Below are 11328 nucleotides of genomic sequence, written 5' to 3' on the forward strand. Positions count from 1 at the left end.
TCTGTAAAGAAGCAGATGAAACAGTGGACCACCTAATCAGCTGTTGTAAAAAGATCGCACAGACTGACTACAAACAAAGGCATGACAAGGTAGCAGAGATGATACACTGGAACATCTGCAAAAAATACAAGCTACCTGTAGCCAAAAACTGGTGGGACCATAAAATTGAAAAAGTTGTCGAAAATGAAGCAGCAAAAATATGATGGGACTTCTGACTACAAACAGACAAACATCTGCCACACAATACACCAATATAACTCTAGCCGAGAAGAAAGAAAAACAAGTCAAAATAATCGACATAGCAATACCAGGTGATAGCAGAATAGAAGAAAAAGAAATAGAAAAAAATAACAAAACTCAAAGATCTACAAATTGAAATTGAAAGGCTGTGGCAGAAGGAGACCAAAATAATCCCAGTAGTAATTGGTGCCCTAGATGCAATTCCAAAACAACTTGAAGAGCACCTCAACACCATAGGGGCCACAGAAATCACCACAAGCCAATTACAAAAAGCCACTTTACTGGGAACAGCCTATACTCTGCAACAATCTTTATAATAATAATAATAATAACGATATTGATAATAAAATTCAGCCATCCCAGGTACTTGGGAAGGACTCGATGTCTGGATAAAACAAACCAGTCAATAACACCTGTCTGACTGTGTAAACAACAACATAATAATAGATAGAGGGGTGGAAGTTGAATGCAAATGGGGCAACATTTGGCACTCTGCCTCAAGTGCACGGAGGTCTTGAGCTGCCACCAGTCTGGATGCAGCCCAATATGTTGGCCAGAGATGTAGATTCTCTTGAGCAATTATCACACTGGCTTTGAAATACGGGGGGAGGGGCGGGGTTACACACATGGAACGCTGCCATATAATGGAGCTGCGATGCCTAAAAACCTACATCTGTTGATTTTTTTCATTGAGGAGGCAGAGGAGCTTCTTTTATGAAAGCAGTTGGCAACTGCATGGTTCAAGCTGCTAATGGAAGGTTTATTTTGTGCTTCGTCTTGCATGGAAGTATTTACTGGCCTGTTCCCCACCTTGTGTTTTATGTTATCTCCCTTTCAATAAACTTGGGCTTGAAAAATTGTCACTTCAGCAACTTCTTTGAAAACCAATTGTCCTATTTTCCCCCATTGTTGTTGTTTTGTTTAAGCTTCCTCAAGGGCTTTTCCTGGCATTATAAAAATTAAAAATGGCAGGCACATCTTTTATAAAGTGTTCAGTTTTATAATGGGATTTTTGTGGCATAGCAAGCTACACCCCACATACCCAGGACATTCAGGCACATGCCCCGAAGAAGCATAAACACCCATTGTTACCATTAGCAGAAATCACACGGTTGTTAATAATACTGAAGTGATTTAAGGGCTGTGCAGACCTCACTGGTGGAGTAATAAAGTGTGAGGTCATGAGCAAGACTATATTGAGCTACCCTTCATTACTGGTAACTGGCATTGCCAGATGGAAACAAAGGACTATTGTTCCACATCCCATAGGATGTTTCTATTTTACATTATGGGATGATACTGTGGTCATCCTATAATGTTCTTTCAGTTCCTCAGTTCATTGCTGCATCGTACAAAGTGGTCACGTTTGCATGTAACTGTGCATGCAAGAATAAGGAGAGTGGAAGCACTGTGTGCCAATGGTTGTACTTCTGTATTGTTTGTTGTGTGCTACAGGATTAGCTGAAATGGGTCACTTGTGGCTTCCCCACTGCTTTTAGACTATGGGTGAATTCATACAACTGTCTGTAAGTACATACAAAGTAGGTTAGGTATGAGAGCAACTGGAGGTCATGGGGAGTGCATGCTCCTGTCAGGCATGATTTCTGAACCCACTCAAGAATTCCAATCACAACCCAACAGATCCAATGATACAGTAAATGCAAACAATGCATAAGAAATGAAATATACAGGAAAACCTCAGTATTTGCAGGGGTTCCATTCTCAGCGAGTGTTGTGGAGGTGGAAACTGTGGAAACCGAGTATTTAGGGCAATGGCATCATGGAGTTAGGTTCCTGGAGGCCAGAAAAGTGAGGACAAAATGGGCAAAAATATGGTGGGGGGAGAGCTGAATAAAATGCACTGCCATAGTTGGTGGGCCTCCAGCACTCCAGCAATGCCCAACTTCATTTGCAGGGGAAGGGGGTGGGGTTTGTGATTTTTTCCCAACAAAACGAGCCACAAAATGGCAGGTGGAAATGACCTTGGAGGTCATTTCTGCCCACCCCCAACCTGTAGATATGCGGATCTTAACCCTTTGAGTGACGATGACGACGACGACGACGATGATGATTCAATTTCTATACCACCCCTCCAAAAATGGCTCAGGGCGGTTAACACAGAGGAATAATAGATAAACAAATAAATACATAAGATGGATCCCTGTCCCCAAAGGACTCACAATCTGAAAAGAAACATAAGACAGACAGCAGGAACAGTCACTGGAGGTACTGTGCTGGGGGTGGATAAGGCCAGTTACTCTCCCCCTGCTAAATAAAGAGAATTGTCATGTTAAAAGGTGCCTCTTTGCCAAGTTAGCAGGGGTGGCATGTATGTATTTTAGCATGTATGCCGAGGTTGGGTGCCAATTACCTGACTGCAGATACGCGAAACCGCAGGTGTTGGGTCTGCAAATGCCAAGGTTTGCCTCTATTTATAATATGATCAGAGCCACGCTTACCCCCAGACCTTGGAGCCCCGGCCTGTGGCTTCCAAGGTCTGGGGGCCTCTCCAAATGTCCGGGGGGGGGCTCCTGTCAGTAAAATTGGTAAAGCTTGGTAAACCTGGAGGCAGAAGTGGGTAACTGGGATTGGGAGCCAGACTTGAGCAGGTTCAGATGCCATATGCCCAATGGGAATGTATGTTTGACACAACCTCCGGTTCATCTCATTTACTTTGTATGTACTTACAGTTGGTTGCATGGACCTGCCCTATGTTGCAGACAGGCTGAAGAGTCAAGAAGCCATGATGGAAAGCCAGAAAGTTTCACTCTGATTCTGCTTCACTTTGAATGTAATTGACTAGACCAGAAACGGCCAACAACCCAGCCTTTACCATGCCAATGGTAAAGTGACAAGGTAGGGCAATGCTTCTCATCATTAAAAACAGAAACACCCCCTCCCCCCCCGAATTAAAATCCATATGCCCACCAACCATGCACTTTTAGCATGTGAAAAGAGCAAGTTACCTGGAACACAGGAACATAGGGAGCTGCCACATACTGAGTCGGACCATTGGTCTAGCTAGCTCAGTATTGTCTTCACAGGCTGGCAGTGGCTTCACCTGCACTTACAGGATCCTACCCTTTATGTTTCTGCAGGAATTGCTGTTCTGGGCATGTGCCTTAAGGCGAATCCTGAGCAGTAGCTTGTGCAGAGAAGCAAAAGGCAGTGTGTTTGGGAGGCAGGTAAGCCTATTGCATCTCTGGAAAGGGAGTCAGTGTAGCATGGCTTAACTTGTTTCACAGAGGTGTTCTGGGGATAAAATGGGGAAGGGGAACAAGCCCTGTAAACTGCCCTGAGCTTCTTGGAGGAAAGGCATCATAAAAAGGAAGAAATAATACTGTGAGTGCCCAATAAGAGAAGGAGTCCCAAACTACCCATCCCTAGCAGAGAGTCTAATTGGAAGGAGACAGGGCTAGAGCAGAATGCATAAATCTCTTCACTCTGGAGCCTCTCATTAATGCATATCTCTGGTACACTAGTGTGTCTTGGCACACAGCTTGGGAATTACTAGACTAGGGGAATCGGTTGCAGTTAGGAAAACAAGGTGAATAGGCTTTCCCTCCTGCAGCCAGGCTTCCATGTCCCCTTTCCCCACTGTGTGTGAACACCTACTGATGCTGGATAAGGGTCAGAAATGCTAACATGGAAGTCGTTCCTATTGCTCTATAATAGTCCATGGCCAGTAATTTATTTTAACTTACTATGTTATGGATTTTCATAGTATTGGGCTGAGCTGTGTGCAGTAGCTGATAAGTAGCTCAGGGCTCCAAACCAGAATAATCAGAAAACAGAATCATCAGAATAATCAGGAAACAGCCACAAAATAGCAGGCAGGAGAAAAAGCAAGAATTGCAGCCATACTGGGACTTAGAAGCCAGGTCGAATGACTAGGATCATGCAGTGAGCCTGAAGTCAGGAATGCAGCCAAGGTCAATCTGATCTGGCAGGTCAGGAACCAGAAGTCAAGCAGCAAGTCAAAGGTTAGGAACAATGCCAAGGGTCAAATCATGAGGATGAGCCAGGAGCCAGGGATTAAGGAACATGGTTTCATGACTACAGATTCAGGATCTCCCCAAATGGGGGTCGAGGCAGAAAGTTCAAGAGTTGAGACAGAGTGGGAAGAACCTATGATTCAGATCTCAGCTGACCCCGTGTCACTGGAACACCCTACATCAGAAGAACCTGAGCCAACATCCCCACTATGACCCAAAGATATATTTCTGCCTTGGTTCTCCTACTCAGAGCTCTCCTGAGGACCTACTTGTCTTAACAGGGGCCTCCCAGGATCACTGGATTCAGCTCTTAAGAAATTGGGAAAGGCCCCTTTCCTAGGGACCTAGTTCATTCTGCCTGGGCAGTAACTAGAAGAACTGTCAGTCTCCTGCAGGAAGCTGCTGGAGCAACATTCCTTCTATGTTGCAGTGCTCAGCTCTTGTTTCCCTGTCTGAGGTCCTGACTTTTATTCTTGGAGCTGTCCAAGGTCTGGAATGCTCTTGGATCCCTGCTGCGGTGGAGAAACTGGCTTAGGTTCCAGATTGGAGGTCAGTAACAGAGCCAAGAGTCAAACCATGCAGATAAGCCAGGAGCCAGGTTTGAGCAACAGGCTAGGGGTCAGGAAGAGAGCCAAGGCCAGGAAGTCCAACAGTCAGATCAAGAGAAGAGACCCAACAAACCAGGACCAAGAAGATCTTGAAACTGATGCAAACCCAGCTCCACACAAGAAGCTGCTTATCTACTTCCTTTTGTAAGGAGAGCCAATGACCAGCTTCACAGGGTGGGGTGAACCTGGAGATTCAAAAGCTGCTGCCTGCAGGAAGTCACCACAAGGACCAGCAATAATTAGAGTTTCAGCTCAGCCTCAAGTACTGGGGAATCCTGACACCTAGGCAAAATCCTTCCTCAGATGCATTAAGTGTCAAGTCAAGACAATCTTTATTGTAGTCTATGACCAGAACTGATGCATTAAGTGAACAGATAAAGTTGCAGGTAAATATATAAATAGACTGAAATACGGAGTTGAGGACAAAAAGTGCATATCAACATAGAAATAATTCCATGTGATTTGAAAGCTTGCTTCCTGGTTGATCCTAATTGTTTTACAGTCCATAATTTAAAAACAAAAACAAAAGGGGAGACCAGAGGTAGCAGAAATGCAGAGGGCACATTTGATAGCTGGGTTGTGGAACATGAATGCATTACTATGATTATTTGTTACTTTATATGCACAACATCATCAGTGTGGCACTGTGCAGAGTAACAGAAGCAAAAAGACAGATCTTTGCCCCGAGGTGTTGACTGTCAAAATTTCACTAGTAGATGGAGACAACATACATGAGAGGCAAGAGTAACAAGCAACAGAAAAAACTGATCACGCCATTGTCTAAACGTGATTTACATTTGCTGGAGCTTCACGATGGGATATCAAATGTTGAGGGGAAAGTTACTTTTTATAAGAAGAGAGTTGTTCATAATTCTTATCCAGGAAATACGGTCAAATTTGTTAATGAGTCACAATTCTTCACCTTCTCATTAAGCATGAGACTAGCAGGAATGCTGCAGTTCTGTTTTTGTGCATTAATTATTTTTGCATCTCACTGCAACCTGCACTTTTATGACCAGTTTTGATTAATGTTTTTATCTTCTGGGCTCAATGGAGATGGCAGTCATTTCTAGATGTTGTGTCTCCAACATGCTAATACATGCTGATTGAGATTGCCACTTGTAAGATGATGGCAAATTAGACTAGCGGAGTCTCGGTGGAAATTAACAGATCCATCCAGACTGACTAGCAGTCGCCCATAATAGGTTGTATAAAGAGACAATGTAAAGAGGGAAGAACTTTCTACAGTGTGCAAAACATCAGGATGGTGTTAAACCTTGAGCACTGTGTGCAATTTATATTCTGTAAAAAGGAAAAGAAAAAAGCTGGTACTTCAGATTGGAAACTTGTCAAAGGTCACTAGTTAAGTGGTGCTGGCCAGATTACTATTTGTGGCTAATGTAAAGGTAAAGTGTGCCATCAAGTCGATTTGAACTCCTGGCACCCACAGAGCCAGCGTGGTGTAGTGGTTAGAGTGCTGAACTAGGACCGGGGAGACCTGAGTTCAAACCCCCATTCAGCCATAATACTAGCTGGATGACTCTGGGCCAGCCACTTCTCTCTCAGCCTAGCCTGCTTCACAGGGTTGTTATGAAAGAGAAACTTAAGTATGTAGTACACTGCTCTGGGCTCCTTGGAGGAAGAGCGGGATATAAATGTAATAATAATAATAATAATAATTTTCTTTGGTAGAATACAGGAGGGGTTTACCATTGCCTCTTCCCATGCAGTAGGAGATGATGCCTTTCAGCATCTTCCTATATCGCTGCTGCCTGATATAGTAGCAGTGTGGATTCGAACCAGCAACCTTCTGCTTGTTAGTCAAGCATTTCCCTGCTGCACCACTTAGGTGACGAGTAGCTAATGCACTCTAAGGCAAAAAGGAGAATGAGAAAGAGTTGGTGAACAATCAAGCTAATGGATCTAAAGAGAATTTTGAATGTGTTCAAGCATTATTCTGTTACAGGTGGCAACCTATTACTAAAGTTCAGATTTAGCTAATCATCCAGCAGTGGGGTTATTTGACTTGATTACTGCTGATTGCTTCTTTGCTATTGGAAGTGCTGTTATTATGTGGATGAAATGTAAAATCAAAGGCCACACTCAAATACATACTTAGGGGCATTTCACATTATTTAAATTAGTCATCCTCACCCCATCCCTTCCTTTAGGAGCTCGGAGCTTCACAATGCAATCCTTTCCTCATAATAAGCCTTTAAGGTAAGATCTAAGATTACACAGGAAGTTAAATTGAGTAGGGATTTGAACCCTGATCTTACGAGCCTGGGTATTGAAACAAAAGTTGGCTAGAGAGCTATCTACTACAGGTATTCTAGGGGAGGCAGATTAGTGGCTCCAGCCATAAAAGTCTTTGTCGGGAAAGTTATTGCCGAAATTTTATATGGGATTGAAATTTGTGGGGGGAAAACCAAATGTTTTAAAAGAGCTGGGCATCTGTCAAAATAAGTTCCTGTGGAGTGTTTTGTCATTACCCCTTGGGACTCCAGCTGCCTTCTTTAGAACTGAGCCTGGACTTCCTTCAGTACTACTACGACTACGACGACGAGTATTTATATACCTCTCTTCAACCAAGGTTCTCAAAGCGGTTTACATAGAAAAATAAATAATACATAAATAAATAAGATGGTATCCTGTCCCTAAAAGGCTCACAATCTAAGAGGCCACTGTCAGTAGAGACCAGATCTACAAAGTTGGTTGTAATGTACCAAAAGAGACTTTTGGAAATGCTTGAACGTTGCCTTTTCAAGTGAGCAAAGGAAGAAAGCTGGCTGGGTAAAATGTTGTTTGGATTTGTTACATTCCAACGGTCTGTCACATGATTGTTTTAATAATAATCTTGGATTCGGAAACAAGTTAAGAGAATGGCTTTATGGACTGGATACTCATCAGGATATGGAATTAATCAAGACTTCAAAGTATACTTATTGGTATTTTTCATTTAAAGTTTATCACAGATGTGCTAATTATTTAGAAGGTTCTGTAAATGCAATTCTTAATGATGCAAGGGTAAGCCCTTGCTTCATTAAGAATTGCATTTACAGAACTTTGATTTCAAATTATGCCCTTTACATTTTTAGATGGAAGAGTAAGGTAAAATCCTAAAGAGGTTGAAGATATAGAGCATTATTCGTTGCTCTCTTTATCAGGAACCTAGAGAGATTTTTAGGACTAATCTTATATTCAATTCATGATTAAAATGTTAAGGAGAAAATTTGTTGGTTGTTGGCTGATGTTGATTCATATATTACATATCAAACTGCTTTATTTGCACAAGCGGATAAGTCTATTTGCTTCACATTTCTGGAAAATACTGCTGTAAATTGTAGTAAAGGATATTTTTAAAAATGATAATATTTTAGCTTATTCATTTTATTCTTTGTTTTAGAATGTGTACGTTTTAGACTGTTTTGTAAAGGCTTATAGTAATATACAATAAACTGAACTGGAATTGGAATTGGAGTTGTATTGGAACGATCCTCTAAGAGGGATTCCCAGATGTTGTTGATTACAACTCCCATAATCCCCAAGCAAAAGCCATTGCAGCTGGGGATTCTGGGAGTTGTAGTCAACAACATCTGGGAATCCCTGTTTGAGAGAACACTGACTGGGAGTCTGTCTAGACAGCATGAACACAAATTGTTCATTTTTATTCCAGCATGAACACATATTGTGATGAGAGATTTTCCAGGGCATCCAAATGTCTAAACACGATGCATAATTTCTGAAAAACGTTTTTTGGTGTTCGAATAAAAGTATTTAAAAGGGACGGGCTTTTCACAGACTGTCAGCAGATGGCCAATAGGGAGTGCTAAGAAATTACATAATGTGTTTAAACATCATTTGGATGCCCCACAAAATCTCTTGCTGCAATTTGTGTTCATGTTGGAAAAATTGCTGTCTAGATGGATCCTAGGTTTCAAATGCTTGAAATCAACAAGCATGTGCTGGATTGTGGTGTTGATCTTCAGAGGTTAATCCTTGCATAAATATTCTTAGAATTTAGTATTCTTGCTTTCTTAAAATATTTGACAATTATTTACTTAAAATTAAATTCATGCCTTAGATTACCTACTTCAGAGATGTAAATCTCCATACATTTCAAATATTACTAACTACTAGGTGAGGCCTGTCATTGACTGGGCAAAGCCATTTATTTATTTATTTATTTATTTATTTATTTATTTATTTATTATTAATTTGATTTCTATACCGCCCTTCCAAAAATGGCTCAGGGCGGTTTACACAGAGAAATAATAAATAAATAAGATGGCTCCCTGTCCCCAAAGGGCTCACAATCTAAAAAGAAACACAAGACAGACACCAGCAACAGTCACTGGAAGTACTGTGCTGGTGGTGGAGAGGGCCAGTTACTCTCTCCCTGCTAAATAAAGAGAATCACCATGTTCAAAGGTGCCTCTTTGTCAAGTTAGCAGGTGTTTATTGTTTTAATAAATTTATTGTTAAATTTATACCCTGCCTTTCATTAAGAAAATCCCAAGGCGGCTCACAATGAAATTTAAAAACAAGGTTATATTTTAAAAAAAATTCAATAGGTTGCACTTATAGGCAAATTCAAGGAATTAAATATATGTAATTGAATGTTTTATTAATGTGCTGAGAAATGGGAAGTTAAAGAACAGTTTGAAATTTGTAGGATTTCAAATTCAAAAATTAATTTTATTGATTAATTACTATTTATAGCACATTTGAATCTGAGGAAGATTTTCTGCTTCTCTTTGGTATGATATTTTAAAATTATTGATCTGATTATAGAGTGTGAGAAATCTGGTCAGAACAACGGCATTTCAATTCTGAGGATTATATTCAGAATTTCTGTTACAAAATAAAATTTAAAAAATGTGAACCTCCCCCCGCCCCCCACCTGCAGCGTATTTCAGTGTAAAACGTAGCTCATTCAGCTAATTTAAGTGGCAGGATTGTGTATGCAAAATTTTATATCTGTAGGTAATTGAGAAGTATGACTTCCTTTAGCACAAACAAACACAATCTCTTCAAAATATAGAATGCATATTTGAATATTTGGACAATCCTTCATCAGAGAAACATCCTTTACAAACATGCCTTAAAATGAAAAAAACAAACAAACCCACAATTGAAATGCTAAAATCGACATTTTAAAACAAAATCCGCTACCATTGAATATCACTAATTGTTTTTCCTGTCGATCGGTGCCAAGAGGCAAGTGAACTTCAGAGATAACCAAACACAAGAGCACAATTTGGCCTGTAGGTGTCTCCATTTTCCTAAAAACGTTACTCATCGGACCATCTGTGTTTCTAGATTTTATTACAGTCTTCTTAAGCAACTCCCTCAGTCAGCTGTTGGACCTCATAAAAAATCAATAGATTGTTTACCCTTTTCTCTCCACATGGTGTTAACGTACTTTGCTATACGCTCCATTGTAGACATCTTCCCTTTCCCAAATTGCTGCTGTGCAATATTTTGTCCATGCCTAATGAACTTATGCAGCATAAAAAGATGATTAAGGCCAGGGGGACCATGCTGATAGCTTTCAGCTTCAGAAAGAAGAGAGGAGACTTTTGTTTGCCCTAATACTTACGGATAGAGCAAAGCAATGCTTTTAAAACACATAGGCCTTTTCTGTACTTACAGCTCCATACAGGTGATAGGATGATTCCTAGCATTATCCCTAGTGTTCAGATTAGTTTTGTAAATTGTGCAGGGTACAAAACATATTATTGATCTAAGACAGCTGTTTCCAAAATTTCTATCTTTAGGAACCCTTTTCACACAGACCTTTCTCTTAAGGGACCATGTTTCGTTCTGAATTTTAGGGAGTGCTCAGGAATACACGCAGTTCATATGGGGTCCTAACCAGTCATATCAGGCCTCCTTATGGATTTATGGGAACTGCAAGTACAACTCCTTGTCCTAGAACACTTCCCAGAATTTTCTGCTATACACAGAAGTCCCTCAGCAGGAAAAAAAGCTTCACATTGTGTAAGGGAAGAAAGGCTATGGTCCAGACTAGGGATGTGAGGACCGGTCCGGTGGTCCGGGGGTTTGTGGGTTCATAGTTGAACGGAACCACACCCCCGGTTCCGTCAGACTGGAACTAGACCGCTGGGTCTGGTCCGGCAGGTCCGTGCATTTTTTAAAAAAAAATTAAAGTAAATGAGAAGTACCTTTAGCCCCTTCGGGGGGCTTGCTGAAGCCGTGTGTGTGTGTGTGGTGTCTGCGCGGGTTCCCTCTCCCCACCACCGGCCTTCCTCATCACCTCTGCGGCCATTATGTAAAGCCTTTTTGGCCCTTTTGGGCCTCCGTATGAGTGAGCGGCCACCATTTTGGCAGCTGCCATCCATGCACAAATGCCTTCTGTCGTGGCCTCGCAGAGGGCATTTGCGCATGCATGGCGGCCACCAAAATGGCGGCTGCTTGCTCATATGGAGGCCCGAAAGGGCGAAAAAGGCTTTACATAATGG

The 11328-nt window shown here is 41.4% G+C and overlaps 1 long non-coding RNA gene across 1 annotated transcript in view; it reads right to left on the reverse strand.

The window, feature by feature from the left end:
* LOC128323455 (uncharacterized) overlaps positions 1 to 11118 on the reverse strand; it is a 51574-nt gene extending 40456 nt beyond the window's left edge. The window contains exon 1 of the long non-coding RNA XR_008306273.1: positions 11032 to 11118. This is a non-coding gene — a long non-coding RNA (uncharacterized LOC128323455). The remainder of the gene's footprint in view (positions 1 to 11031) is intronic.
* Between the last annotated feature and the right edge of the window lie 210 nt (positions 11119 to 11328).

Source organism: Hemicordylus capensis, chromosome 4 (assembly GCF_027244095.1).
Source record: "Hemicordylus capensis ecotype Gifberg chromosome 4, rHemCap1.1.pri, whole genome shotgun sequence".
In the NCBI taxonomy this organism is placed as follows: Eukaryota; Metazoa; Chordata; class Lepidosauria; order Squamata; family Cordylidae; genus Hemicordylus; species Hemicordylus capensis.